The sequence below is a fragment of the Triturus cristatus genome, chromosome 2_2 (assembly GCF_964204655.1).
Source record: "Triturus cristatus chromosome 2_2, aTriCri1.1, whole genome shotgun sequence".
NCBI lineage: Eukaryota > Metazoa > Chordata > Amphibia > Caudata > Salamandridae > Triturus > Triturus cristatus.
Window position 1 is genome coordinate 1223434225 of NC_140582.1, and position 14389 is coordinate 1223448613.

Consider the following 14389-nt stretch of genomic DNA (forward strand, 5'->3'; position numbering starts at 1 on the left):
TACAAAACCATTGAAATTCCCCCGTTATAGTTAGTTCAGCTAACTATAACTCGCGCGCCCGCAATGCACTGCTGATGACGTCACATATTACATCACTCATGACATGGTCAGTGACATCACTCATGACATCACTGATGACATCTCAAATGACATCACTGATGACATCACTGATGACATCATCCAGTGAATGTGTGTTATTCTGAAAATTAAATATGTTTTATATATGTATATCTCAAGGTCGATGGAAGAATAAATGGGTATATAAGTGTCTAAATGGATGATTTGTTTTTGAAAAATTGATTGTGTAACTGACTGATTAAGTGTATCATAGTGAATACATGGCTTAGTGAGTAATGTTTAAATATGTAAATATCTGTATCAGTCTCTCACTTTGTGTATAAGTGGCTGCATGGGTTGGTGAGTAGCTACATGGGTGTCTATATAGGTTATTAGTTGGTTTTTTGAGTATCAGTCTGAGTGTCTGCATGGTTCGGTGGGGGGTATTACGTAGTGCATAGGTGCATGAATGAGTGACTCACTGTTTGTATGTGTTGAACACAGTATGTGTGCAGGACTGTATGGGTGGATGAGTGTGTGTATGGGTGTGTTAGTGAGTGAATGACTGTCTCAATAGTGTCTTTATGAGTAACTACATATGTTTTAAACTAGTATATGTGACCATTGGTGTATATATGTGAGTATATGTGAGAGTGAGAGATTGAAAGAGTTCCTGTATGAATAAGTATGTGTTTCTATAAGTGATTGTTTAAAAGACTAAGTATGTGTAAGTTTCCGTAGAAGTAAGTGTGGTGGTGTGTGTATAACTGTATATGCAAGTAAATGTATGTTTGATTCTTTATTAGCATGAGTGACTATGTGTGTGAGTAACTCTATGGATGAGTGGCATTGTGTAACAGGATGTATAGGTGTATGAGTACATATGATGAGTGAGTACATGTATGAGTGACTGTATTGGACTGTTGGTGAATGAGTGGATGTGTATGTGGATCTTAGAATTACTGAAGAGGTTGTTGTAACTGGTATTGGTATGTCCATTGTTTTGAAAATTTTAGTCTCTATTTTTGAATGTGTGTATCAAAGGTTATATTAGGGAGAGAGGAGGTCTGCCACTCTATCACAAGGATGATGTCATCAGTGATGTCATCAGTGATGTCATTTGAGATGTCATCAGTGATGTCATGAGTGATGTCACTGACCATGTCATGAGTGATGTAATATGTGACGTCATCAGCAGTGCATTGCGGGCGCGCGAGTTATAGTTAGCTGAACTAACTATAACGGGGGAATTTCAATGGTTTTGTACAAGTGAAAAGTCCAGCTAACTATAACACCCCTGAAACCTATGGTTTTTTCAGTGAATTTCTGAGGTTTTTTAAATGCTAATTCCTAACTATAACGTGCCTGAAACCTATGGTTTTTTCTGTTAATTTCAAAAGTTTTTTAAATGCTAATTTCTAACTATGCCTACAGAGATAGGACATGTGAAGAAAGAAGAAAAAATGCACAGAAAGAAACAAAAGAAGTGCAGAAAGAAGCAACAGAAGTCCTCAAATACGAAGATAAGTGCAGGAAGAAGGATAACGTGCAGAAAGAACAAAAAGAAGAGCAGAAAGAAGCCTTGTTGCAAAATCATCCTGTACCCTCAACTTTTTCTGACGGATACTGGTGGTAACTGAGTCTGACTAACCAGTCCTAGAGCCAGTGCTATGTTCAAAGACACTTAGAATACAGTGAAAACACCTACATACACTAGGGAATATTATGCGTTGGGGTCCCCCTGTGATTAGCCTTACCTCCTCTATAAGCCCCTAGTATATAATAGGGCATGGGGATTAAAACTACCTCTTAAAACAGGCCACAGGGCGTTTTTGCACACGTTAACTCAGGCCCCGTCCCCTCCTTTCACCATTGTGTAAACACGCCCTGTGTCCGTTTTTAGTTGGGAGATTAAGTTCATTTGAGTCCTGAGGGTCCCTAGGGTCCAACTAGCCCACTAGGTACCTCCAGTAAGTGCCACAGAGCTGCGTTGCAGAGAGGTGTAAAACGTGGCACGGCCTGGACCACCTCTCTGCAATGCAGCTCAGTGGCGCTTACTGGAAGCACTTGGTGGGCTAGTTAGCCCCCAGGGGCCCTCAGTATTGAAGGGAAATTAATCCCCAATTTAAAACGTGCCATGGTGCGTGTTTGCACACGTCACCTCAGGCCCCGTCCCCTCCCTTCACCACTGTGTAAACGCGCCCTGTGGCTGTTCTAAGTTGAGAGATTAAGTCCCCTTGAATCCTAAGGGTCCCTAGGGTCACACTAGACCACTAGGTACCTCCAGTAAGCGCCACAGAGCTGCGTTGCAGAGAGGTGTAAAAAGGGGCTTGGCCTCAGAACACCTGTCTGCAGCGCAGCTCCCTGGCGCATACTGGAGATGCCTGTTGGGGGCGCGTTTGCAGAGTGCTGCATGGAGGGGGCATGGCCTCCGGGACGATGCCAGTCTTTTATTTATTTTATTTTTTTAAGAAGGGGGGCTGTGTGGTTCCCCTTCTTATTCTAATTTATTGGCCCTGATGACCCCATCCCCCAGGGCCTGTCTCCTAATTATATTTTTTTGACCCCAATCCCCAGGGCCGGCCACTGTTTTTTATTATTTTTAAAAAATATATATTTATAGACACACCTAGGACATGCTGGACAAACCGTACGTACCTATCACCATGACGATTTGCGTGATATTCATTAAAAGGCGACTATGCATGCAATTAATCCACGTGGAATGTATTTACACGACTAGTGAAGCTCTGACATGTCTGATGCTCTACCGTGCCTAATCCCGGTAGACACCCTTGTCGTTTATTTATACAAACATGGGTAGCTATTGACGGGCACATTTAATACACATGCACACTAAGCCATTCAAAGGGGATTCGACAAAAATTCGACCAAAACAATGCAAGAACCCCCCCTCACAGTTAATAAAACACACATCCACTGCCGGATGTGTAATACTTTTTATTTTACTCTCTGGAAAGGGGACGAACATCACTTGCGAGTCACAGCGCGCTCCTGACAGAGCCCAATGCTGTGTTACACCCACCATTGCCTGCCGAGTGCCACACACCTCTGTATTGTATTCCACTAGCTAGTGCATATGCTATGACACTCTCTAGCCCATGTGCACTGTAACACCACCCCGTGAAAATGTCATGCCACACTTGTCTTCGCACGGGTTATATTGCCCTATCTAACGTGCCTTCCTCGATGCCTATGTTATAACGCACAGTGCTATGCCATACATATTACAATTTGGGATCCATATCTTTGTCACAGTGCATATGCAACGTTACACTCCCCAGCACATATTTTATATTACAACTTTAGAGACTAGTTAGGTTACACAACACTGCCCTGTGCATATTACACTCCAAGGCGCATATCGCATAGCACGCGCTAGTGCCTGTGCTATCTCGCGCTCTCCAATGAATCTGTCATTGCGCACAATGTATTGCATATTATATTTCACGCCTGGTTTATCTTATATCACACTTTTTGGTGCATAGTTTATACCATACACTATATCTAGTTTTCATTTTCAATCGTGCTCTCAGGACTATGTTCTATATAACACTGTGTTCACCTACCCTTTTCACGGGCATTACATTTTGCGATAGGGGGTGGAGGGTCAGGGGGTGTTTTTGCCAAGTGAGCCCGGAGTCACAGTCAGTAACGTCTTCTTCTTCCTGAATAAAAGTGAGATTATGCTGCATACTTGTTCATATTTTAAGTAGTTTGCACAGACAAAATGTTTTAAAAACAATAACGTTTCTAATACCCGCCTTCTCTGAACAGTTAGCTTGCTGCCCCATCCCCCTCCTCCCTATCCTCTGTTGTGTGAATCCATGGACTAGCCTCCTCCCTCCTGCCATGCATGGTCTGATGTGCTGCCACTGCCCTCAATTTAGTATGATGTACCAGTCCACTCCTCCTGCCCTCCATTGCCCAATTCTATGCCCCATCATTGACCTCCTGCTTAAACTCTGTGCTTAGCTTGCTGCCCCTATTCTCCTTCCCCCTGCCCTCCGATGTCTTTGTGCATGCCCCTGCTCCATCCTTTTTGCCCACCATGTCCCATGGACCTGCCACTCCTATCTACTCTGAGTGTTCTGTTGAGCTGCCACTCCCCTCCCACCTGCCTAGCATTGTCAGATGACTGTAACCTGTCCCTGCCACCTCCACCCTGCCTGTCCACATGCCATGCCTCTATCCTCTTCCTCCTGTCCTACATGGTCCATTGTACTGCCACACCCTTCTGCCCTCCCTGGTCTGTTGTGCTGCAACTGCTCCTCCTGCCTGCCCCGTGTGGTCTGTTGTGAGGCCCCTTCCCCTGAACTTTCTTGTCTGTGCACAGGTCCTGACCCTCCCTTCTATCCTCCATCGTCCTTTGTGCATGCCCCTGCACCCTCCTTCTTGCCCATCATAGCCATTGTGCTGCCACTAACACTCCCACTTGCCATGCATGGTCTTCTGTGCTGCCATGGCCCCTCCCACCTTCCCTGTGTGGTCAGTTAGCTGCCCCTGACCCCCTCCCACCTTCCCTCCATGGTCTGTGTGTATGCCATCACAGTCTCACTGTTGCTCTTTTTTTTTTTTTTTTTTTTTTTTTTTAAACTTTATTTATTGGATTTTGCATCAAAACAATACAATCACACAGTTATCATAATCAAACTTCGGTGGCATTTCAAGGTCTGAATCATTACATCAGTATATCCAATGCATGTCCGGGGGGGGCGGGAACAGCAAAATAGACATTATCATGAGTCTTAGCACAGGGACCCTGGGCAGGAAAAACCGGCAACAGAGCCACACACAAGAAAAGCGAACAGTGTAGCCCTGAGGGGTTCTTCAGCGGACCTTCCCCATACAGTATACCTCTCCCAGGGCATGACCGCAATCCTTAAGACACGTGTAACAGATATGCAACCCGATCATCCCAGCCTGGCAATCGTGGAAGAACTCCCGCCCCCACAGCACCGCAACAGCTCAACCGATCCCTTGCGTAGTTTGTGAATCATGAGCAGCAGAAGCAACGCCATCAAGGGCCGGGGGAGGGGCATCCCCGGTCAGGGCCTCTGGGTATTGCAGTAGGTAACATTGTAGTGGGCCCCATATATCGGCGGGGCGGGATCGAGCCGGGAGCAGGTCGGAGTATGCCAGGATCTGTTCTTGGCAGTAGACAAGGTCTTTAAGCCATTCCTTAAATTTCGGAGCCCTCCCCCGCCCCCAACGGCACGCTATCCTCCGCTTCGCCAACAACAGCGCCGCCGTGACAAACCTGCGGCTTGCCCGCGGAATGTGTTTGGTATACCCCAATAGGGCCTGCACCGGGTCGGGCTCAAGGAGTAAGTCCACCATCTGTGAGACAGCGGAGAACACTTGGGTCCAGTAGGTCTGAATTGCGGGGCAACCCCAGGACAAGTGCAGGAAGTCCGCATGTGGGGCATGACATCTCTCGCAATTATCCGAGTTTTGCAGTTTGAATTTGTGTTTGGTGACCGGTGTGCAGTACAGACGATTTAGGAACTTAAAGTGTATGATACGATGTCTGCTGCTTGCAGAGATTTGCTCTGTCTGTATGCAACAGTATGACCACCTGTCATCTCCCAGCTCTAGCCCCAACTCCCGCTCCCACTCCCCACGAGCCCGCGAGGCGTCAAGTGCAGTGTCAGATCGGATTGTGTGGTATAGTATGGAGACCAGGTGGGAGGGCGAGGACGCCTGTAAGACTCTGTGCAATGGGTCAGTGATTTCGGGTTCCTCCGGGAATGTCTGTAATATGGACCGCATGCCGTGCCTCAGTCTCATGTAGGTGAATAGCTCCAAGGGGGTAGGCGCGTACCCATCAAAGAAGTGTTCCCGATCTCGAAAGCGCCCAGCCGAGAATAGATCACCCCACCTTTGAATCCCCAGTTTGTGGATCAAGTCTTGAAACAGTCTTTCCTGTAGAAGAGGCAGCTGCGGGTGGTAGGCAATGGGGAGAAGGGGCGAGTACAAGAACGAGCTCGCAACTCGCTTAGATATCTCCAGCCATGCCCGTACCGTTCCCTGCAACGCATTATAGTCCGAGGTATTATAAGGGAGAGTACTATGCAGCAGCCCGTGCAGAGGCAGGGGAGCCGCCAGCCAGTCCTCCGCAGCGAGTTGGGGCATAAATGCAATGGGGTGGAACCAGTAATATGCATAGTGTGCTTGAGCGCAATAGTAGTACAACTCCAGGTCCGGTATGTCCAAACCCCCCCGGGAGTAGGGGGAGGTCATCACCTCCCACTTCAGCCGAGGTCTCTTCCCGCCCCAAACTAGCCGAATCAGTTCCGAGCGCAGTCGATTGAAAAAGTGCCGACCCGGTGGGAAGGGAATGTTCATGAACAGATACAAAAGTCGGGGGAGCACCACCATCTTAATCAAGGCAGCACGTCCTGCCATCGAGAGGGGGAGCGCTATCCAGCGGTCTACGCAGGAGGAGACCTGTGTCAGTGCCGTACCATAGTTAGAGCGCATCAGTTCGTCCCTGTCGCGAGATATCCTGACGCCTAGATATTTTACGTCAGACTCACACCATTCTATGGGATAGTCAAGTGAGAACCTCCGACATCCATCCGTCAAATGGAGGATCTGAGACTTGGCCCAATTGATTCGCACGCCTGACATTTCCCCATACGTGATGAATTCCCTGAGTAGCGGGTTCAGGTTGTTTTGGGGGTCTCGCACATACAAAGTTATGTCATCTGCATAGAGCGACAGCAGAAGCTGCCTCTGCTCGCAGATCAGCGCCCTATGTTGATGACGCTGTCGCAACCGCGAAGCAAGGGGCTCCACCGCCAGTGCGAACAAGAGAGGGGATAAGGGGCACCCCTGCCTGGTCCCCCGGGCGATTCCAAAGGGCTCCGACGTCCTACCGTTGATCAATACCCTGGCACGGGGGCCACCGTAAAGGATAGCTATCCAGCCCAGGAAAACTAGGGGGAAACCCATACTAGTCAGCACCGCCACAAGGTAATCCCACTCCAGGGAGTCGAACGCTTTCGTCGCGTCCAAAAAGACGGCCACCATCTGGAGGCTGGGGTCAACGTTCTGCAGAGTGGCGAATAGCGTGCGCAGGTTGTGCGACGTCGCCCTGCCCGGTATGAAACCCGACTGATCCGGGAGTACTAGCCCCTGCATAAGGAGCGACAGCCGGTTAGCCAGAGTTTTAGAGAGGATCTTTACGTCACAGTTAAGGAGGCACAGAGGCCGGTAGGAGTCAGGGGAGGCCGCCGGTTTACCCGGCTTCAAAAGGGAAGTAATCAATGCCTCTCTCATGGTAGGGGGGAGCTTTCCCAGCGTGTGGGCCTCCTCAAACACCTCTTTCAAGATCGGGGCAAGGATATCTATGTATGACTTATAAAACTCGATCGGGAGCCCGTCGAGGCCAGGGGCTTTCCCCGAGGCCATTTGCATGATGGCCTCACGAATTTCGTCAATCCCGAGCGGTGCCATGAGGAACTTCCTCTGCTTATCAGATAGCCATCCCAATGTGGTCTCCCCTAAATAGGGAGCCAGCTCCGGCGGTGCCGTGTGAGCGGAGGAGTACAGGTCAGTATAATGAGTGACGAATGTTTGCATAATAGACCGGGTGTCTCTGTGGAGCTCCCCCGACCCATCCTGAATCTCGAGGATTTGGTTGTTAAAGCGGGGCGGTCGGATTGCCCAAGCGAGGTATTTACCCGGGCGCTCCCCCTCCCCGTATCTACGAGCTTGAAAGTGTTTCCCCCTGAATCGGACCTCTCTGTCCGCTGTGTCTTTATATTCTGTCAGCAGTTCCCGAAAGCGGGCTTGAGCCCCAGCATCAGTATGAAACGTGGGGGCACTCTCCAAGTCTTTCAAGTCAGTTTCAAGTTTACAAAGGGTGCTACGTAAAACCTTGAGGACCCCCACCCCCTTAGAGATGCATAGTCCTCTAATCGTGACTTTAAAGGCCTCCCACACCACGGCAACACTATCCACCGTGCTACCGTTGCGTTGGAAGAAGCTCTCAATTTCCTGCGCTATTTCTGATCTGAAGACGTCATCCAGCAGGGCAGTGGGCTGCAATCTCCACGCCATTGGAGACCCGGCGAGGTCAGTCATGACAAAGTTCAGCAGGACCGGGGCGTGATCGGAGTACGTGCGAGCGAGGTGTGTTACCCAGCCTATCGCGGGGGCAAGCCCCGGTGAAACCAGGATATAGTCCAGTCTCGCCCATGTGGAGTGTGCGGCAGTCCAGTGCGTGCCCTCCCTTGTCACCGGGTGCCTAGAGCGCCACGTGTCTAATAGATGACGCTCAGTAAGAAGGTCATGCACATATGCTTGCGAGCGGGAGTAGTGGTGTGGGTTCGGTTTCGACCTATCACTCCCGGGGTCAACAGCTATGTTAAAATCACCCCCCCACACTAGGTGGGTGGAACCGATACGCAGAATCTCTCCCCACAGCGCCTGAAGACAAGACGGATCATCAGTGTTAGGACCATAATAGCACGCTAAAGTGAGCGTATCCGTGCCCATGCGCCCCCAAACAATACAATACCTGCCCTCCCGGTCTATACGCTCGCCCATGTGCACAAACGGGGTATGTTTCCTAATGAGGATGGCCACCCCACGTGAGTAGGTGGAGTAGGAGGAGAAGGTACGGTGCACCGCCCAGCGCGAGGCAAATAGCACCGGCCTGGAGGGATCTAAGTGCGTCTCCTGAAGAAAGGCCACACCCACGTGATGCCTGTCCAGGTATGCTAGGACGTGCCTGCGTTTCCTGTGGTCCCCCAAGCCCCTCACATTCCAGGATAAAAAGTTAAGCTGCCCAGTAGAGACCCTATGTGTTTGCGGATCACTCATGGAAGACCAAAAGACTCACACCCAGCAATATAGTACAAACGCCACCCCCGACCCGTATGTAGAAGACCATGCCAACAGCGCCACATCCCATACCAACTTAACAAACAGTACAAATCCCCAACACCCCCCCCCTCCCCCCTCCCACAGCAGCATCCCAAACATGCTATCTGGACGGCCCCCCTCCCCCCCCCCCCTAACGAACTCCGTCCATAGCAAAGGCCACAGTGGAGCAACATGAAAACTTAAAGTCAATTGGGTAATACCCTTGGGAGGACAGTCTAGGTGAATACACAATAAACCCCTCGATCCAGGAGAGAGTTTCCCGCCCTTGGGCCGGGCTCACCCCATGATCAAAGAGGGTGCCCAGCGAGGCGATAATTTCCTGAGAGTCTAGTGCAAGAAAAAGAGTTTCTACACCCCGCTATCAGCCCCTCACAGTGAATAAAGCCGGGCCCATGGGTCACTATATCAAGTCCCTTGATAGCAGATATTCGCACCGCCTTACCAGCCGACAGGCCTCAGTCTCAAAATCGACAGGTCAACACTCCAGGCCCATCAGTCTGATGCCAGCGGTGAGGAGCAGTCCTGGTCACGTTTCTTGAGTCGTTTCAAAAACTCCTCCGCCTGTTGGGGTTTAGTGCAAAAGATTTGTTTCCCTTGATGCGTGATGCGCAGGCGGGCAGGGTAAAGAAGCGCATAGTCAACTTGTGCAGCGCGTAGTTTATGCTTGACCTGGACAAATTTCTTTCGCTCCTCCTGAACCACCGGGGTGAAGTCCGGAAAAATGGTGAAGGCGTTGCCGCCATAGGATAGGCTCTTCTTCTCCCTCGCCGTCCGAAGCGCGACATCTCGGTCACGGAAGTTCAACAGGCGTGCTATAATAGGGCGAGGGGGAGCCCCCGGCGGTGGCCTCAGGGCCAGAGATCTGTGCGCCCTTTCCACTATGAACTGGGGGGATAGGGAGTCCGTGCCCACCACCTCGCGCAGGAGACCCTCCACATAGTCCTCCATCTTGCCCGTGTGGGTCGATTCTGGTATGCCAATTATACGGATATTGTTCCTCCGACTACGCGCTTCCAAGTCTTCGTTTTTGGCTGCTATTACATGGAGGATTTTGTCCATGCGCGCCATAGCGGCGGACAGTTCCGTTGTGCGATCCTCGGTGTCTGAGATACGTCTCTCCGTTTCCGTGATGCGTTCGCCATGGCTGTCAACCTTATGTACGATCGAGTCCATGCGGGATTGCATGGAATCCATTTTGTCGACTATGGTCGCAAGACTTTGCCGCATGTCCAGCAAGATGGACTTGACATCATCCCCCGGCGGGGCCTCCACCGGCTCCGACCCCGCCGCAGTAGCCTCCGTCTGCGGCCTGGTCTGCTTTTTGGACTCAAAAGTAAGGCGAGGCTGTCGGCTGTCCGGCTTCCCCATGGCGGCGCCACCAGGCCACCCGCGGCGGGATCAGGGGGGACGCCCGGGTGGGCCCCGGGGGCAAGCGGCCAAGGAGGGGGGGAGTGGCAGCCTAGGGAAGAGGGAGATCGGCCAGATCGTGTAGCAGGTCACTGGCTCAACCACCAGCACCTCGTGCAACCCCCTCCACCTGCCACGCAGGATCTCGCTGGGGACCAGCCGCCCCCCCCGGGGCCAACCGCGACCCCACAAGCACACCGCTCACCTCCACGGCCAGTAGCGACTCTCCGTGAGTGAACGGGATGAGCTCCGCGCGGAGCGTCAGCAGAAGAGAGTCCGGTATATGGGGGCAAAGAGGATCCAAGTCGGGGCCCCACACGCCGGCCTCGCGATCGTGAGGCACACTCCGCCGTCTAGCCCCCTCTGTTCGATGGCTACCTCCTCTGTGTCGTCTCTCCCCAGCGTAGGCACCACCTCGAAGGCCCCAGCGCAGGAGGGTCAGCGGTCAGCGCAGCAGGTAACAGTCTCTCCGGGCCTCGCACCTCTTCCGATCTGTCCCTCCGGCGGACGTGTAATCGCCCCCAGTGGGCTAGCAGTAGGGCAGCAGCCGGGGGGGGGTCCGCGCAGGCCGGTACGAGCGGGACGGCACCGCGCCGCAGTAAGGATCCGGCGCGGGCAGGGAAGGCGGCGACCCCAGCCGGGGATGCAGCCGGGCGCGCCACTCACCAACGCCCGCGCCTGTTGTGCATCACGCCGTAGTCCAGTCCGTCCTCTTGCCCCCGGCCGGGGGGATCTAACGCGGGTCCCAGCGAACCCCCAGCTGACACGTCACAGGGCCGCCGCCCGCAGCCGTGGATCCGGAGGTGGGGCCTGTCACCCACGTGAGACGCACCGGACTCGCGTCGCAGCAGCCTCCCGGACACAGCTCCAGCAAGACGTCCTCCACAGCCGGCACAACTTGTGGCGGCTTCGCAGTCCGATATCTCCGGGTCGCCAGGGATGAGACAGCGCTCCAACTGCGGTGGGGATGTTGGTCCACCCACACAGGCCCGCGTGGGCTATCAAATGCGACTTTCAGGAAGGATTATTAAGGATTTCTTCGCTGGGCTGCGGGAGCTTCACCCGAAGGCAGCCATTCCGCTGTGCGCCACCTAGCGCCCTCAGTCTCACTGTTGCTCTTCATGTTGTGTCTTGCTTCTAGTGCCCATCCTGCCTGACCTCCATGGCTATCTTGCTGCTCCTGCCCTGCCCCCTTGCCCCCAGCCCTCTGTTTACATGTGCAGACCCCTACTCCCTCCCTCCTGGCTTGTCTGTTCCATTGTAATGCCCCTGATCCGTCCCTCCTGCCCTTTATGGTCTGTTATGCTGCAGCCTTCTCTCCTGTCTGTCCATTATGGTCAGCTAGCTACCATTGCCTCTTGCCCCTCTGTTCTCTGTTGTCCATGTGCATGGTCCTGTCCCCTCCCTCTTGCTTTCTATGGATTGTTGTGCTGCACTCCCGTCCTGCATGCCCTGTGTGGTGTATTGTGCTGCTGCAAACCCTGATGCCTGCCCTGCAGGGTCAGTTTGGTGCACCTCTCCATGTCTCTCCTGTCCTCTGTTATCCAAGTCTATGTCCCTATCCCATTTCCTTCCATGATCCAATGTACCATACTTGCGAACATTTTGAACTTGGTAAGAGGGAGATTTTGAAAAAAAACTGGGGTATTGATTTTCCCCTTTGAGTTACATTGAAAAAGAGGATATTGTAGACAGGAGACAGATCAAATAAAGCCCATTTGAGCTTAAAAACATTGGACGTTTCCTGGCTGTATCGGGTCTGTTGGCATGTATGGTTGTACTACCATTGCCTCTTCCTTCTGCCCACAATGGTCTATTACATTGCCACAGCCTTGAAGGAGGGTAGATTTTGTATCACAGGGGGCCCCTGGCCCGTTCTGTCCACACCTGAAGTATGAGACCCTTGTCCTTGCCCTGCCAGCCGCATTTGTAGGCCGTATTAAATTGACCAGCGGGTCCTGTGTTGCTATATAATTATCCTGAGACATCCTTACCACTCAGCCAGCATAAAACCCCTGTGTAGGCCCTTCTGTTCAATATGTAGGCCTCTTTGTTAAATTGACCATAGCTCTGCAATTTTAGTGTATAGCAGTCTGAAGGCAGGTCTGCGAGGCCTTCTGCTCCAAACTAGTAGCCCCCACCCTACCCGAGTGCTCCGTGCTCGGTATCAAAGTTCAACATCCCCCTGAAGCTGTCGACATACAGTAGGCTGCATCCTGGACTGGTACTTGCTTCCTGGGCAGGTTTCCCGCTTTTAAGGAAGTGGCAACCGCAGAGCGTCAAGTTAGGAGAACTGAGGAGATTTTATACATGAATATATTGAATTCCTGTACAATACCCATTATTTTCTGCTTGCTCTATGGAACTTACGATAAGCGGTTGGCCTGAGAGACTGACCTTTTCACCCAGTCCATTGTCAGCATTAAGTGGGTAAATGACGAAATGTCTGGTAAAATCTGCAGACGAAGCTTTTGGGTAGCATACGTAGGTAGATGTAGCGTGCAAAGGAGCCCACAAAATGATATAAAAAGGGAGCACCCACAGATATCGACGGACAACCTCGCCGTCTGTATGTAGGTTAACAGGCTGTGCAGGTTTTCCCCAAGAACTGGGAGCTCTTGTCTTCCTTTGCTTAAAATGTCTTGCTCTGCTTTGCTTGAAGTATCTTATTCTATTTTACCTATATGAAATGTCATGTTATGTTTAACCATTGTTCTCTTTACTTTTGCATTTAAAAGATGTTGTATTGTAATTGCAGGAATGCTTGCTCTAAGAGTAAATGTGAGTGTCCCTAGGTAACATTTTCCTTGGTGTAACTTGTTTCTCATGATGCATTTATAGATGTGTTTTCTCTCTCTCTCTGTCAGTCCATTAATTGAGATACAGAGAATATCATGACAGCTGTATGATTATCTGGATTCTGTATTTTGTACTTTATGTCTCTATTCTGCGGTTTCTTTGAAGTTGCATCTTCTCATTAAACTGCCATTGTATTCTGCCTCCAATTCCATGTCTCATATGTCTGTTTTCTTCATTTTTGGAGCAAGCGTTCCTAGGCACCCCGGCTCAAATTAAGGTGCCCCTTTTGTCCCTGACTCACTCTCCTGCTCAGTTCTGTGGTGGCTCCCGGGGCTCTGGGGACCGCCTCTAGCTTCCTTGACCCGTAATAGATCTTCCCTCCAACAGCCTCTCTTGCAAGTCCTGTATTGTTGGTTTGTTGCCCCTGCCCCCCTTTCCACTGCCCTCCATAGTCTGTTGTGCTTCCACGGCCCTTCCTGCCTGCTCAGTGTGGTTAAATTGTTGCCTTTGCACCCTCCTACCTGCCTTCAATTTTCAGAGTCCGTGCCCCTGGCCTCTGCCTCTCAACAGTATCCTAATGAACAACTAGATTGCTAACATTCTATATTTATTACAAAAGTGTGGAACGCCTGACATCATCTTAATGTAATCAAAACTGTAATACCTAGAGCATTCCTTTAGAAATTACATATATGAGAGGGTCTTATTGGCTTCAAAATTATGGTTAGTGCTCTAAAAGACTAAAATAAGGACATATTTTCTGAGTTTTCAAATAGCGACAAAGCACTTTTAAATTATTTGTTATCTTTATGTTTTTTTATCTAGTTGACAACTTGATTAAATGTTGCACATAGGGGAGAGGATGTGGTGTTACTTCCAGAACTGCAGACTTTGCAACTGGGGAACCAGGTTGAAGTTTCTGCTTCAGCTCGACATTCTGTGATTCTGGTCAAATCACTTAGTCTCCCCATGTCTACAACCAAAATGAATTTGTTCTTGTGTGATGTAACCAATGCTCATGTAAAGCACTCCAATACCTGACAAGTCTGCACTATATAACACTGCAAAAACACAAAATAATAAGTGTTTTGCACACTTCTGTCATTGGGCTATATTTGGGCTATATCTGGGTGATTTTGGGCTACATTTGGGCTCTTTTGTCTCCGGTGGCCATCTTGGGAGATTTATTTGTTATGAAGTTTCCTAATTT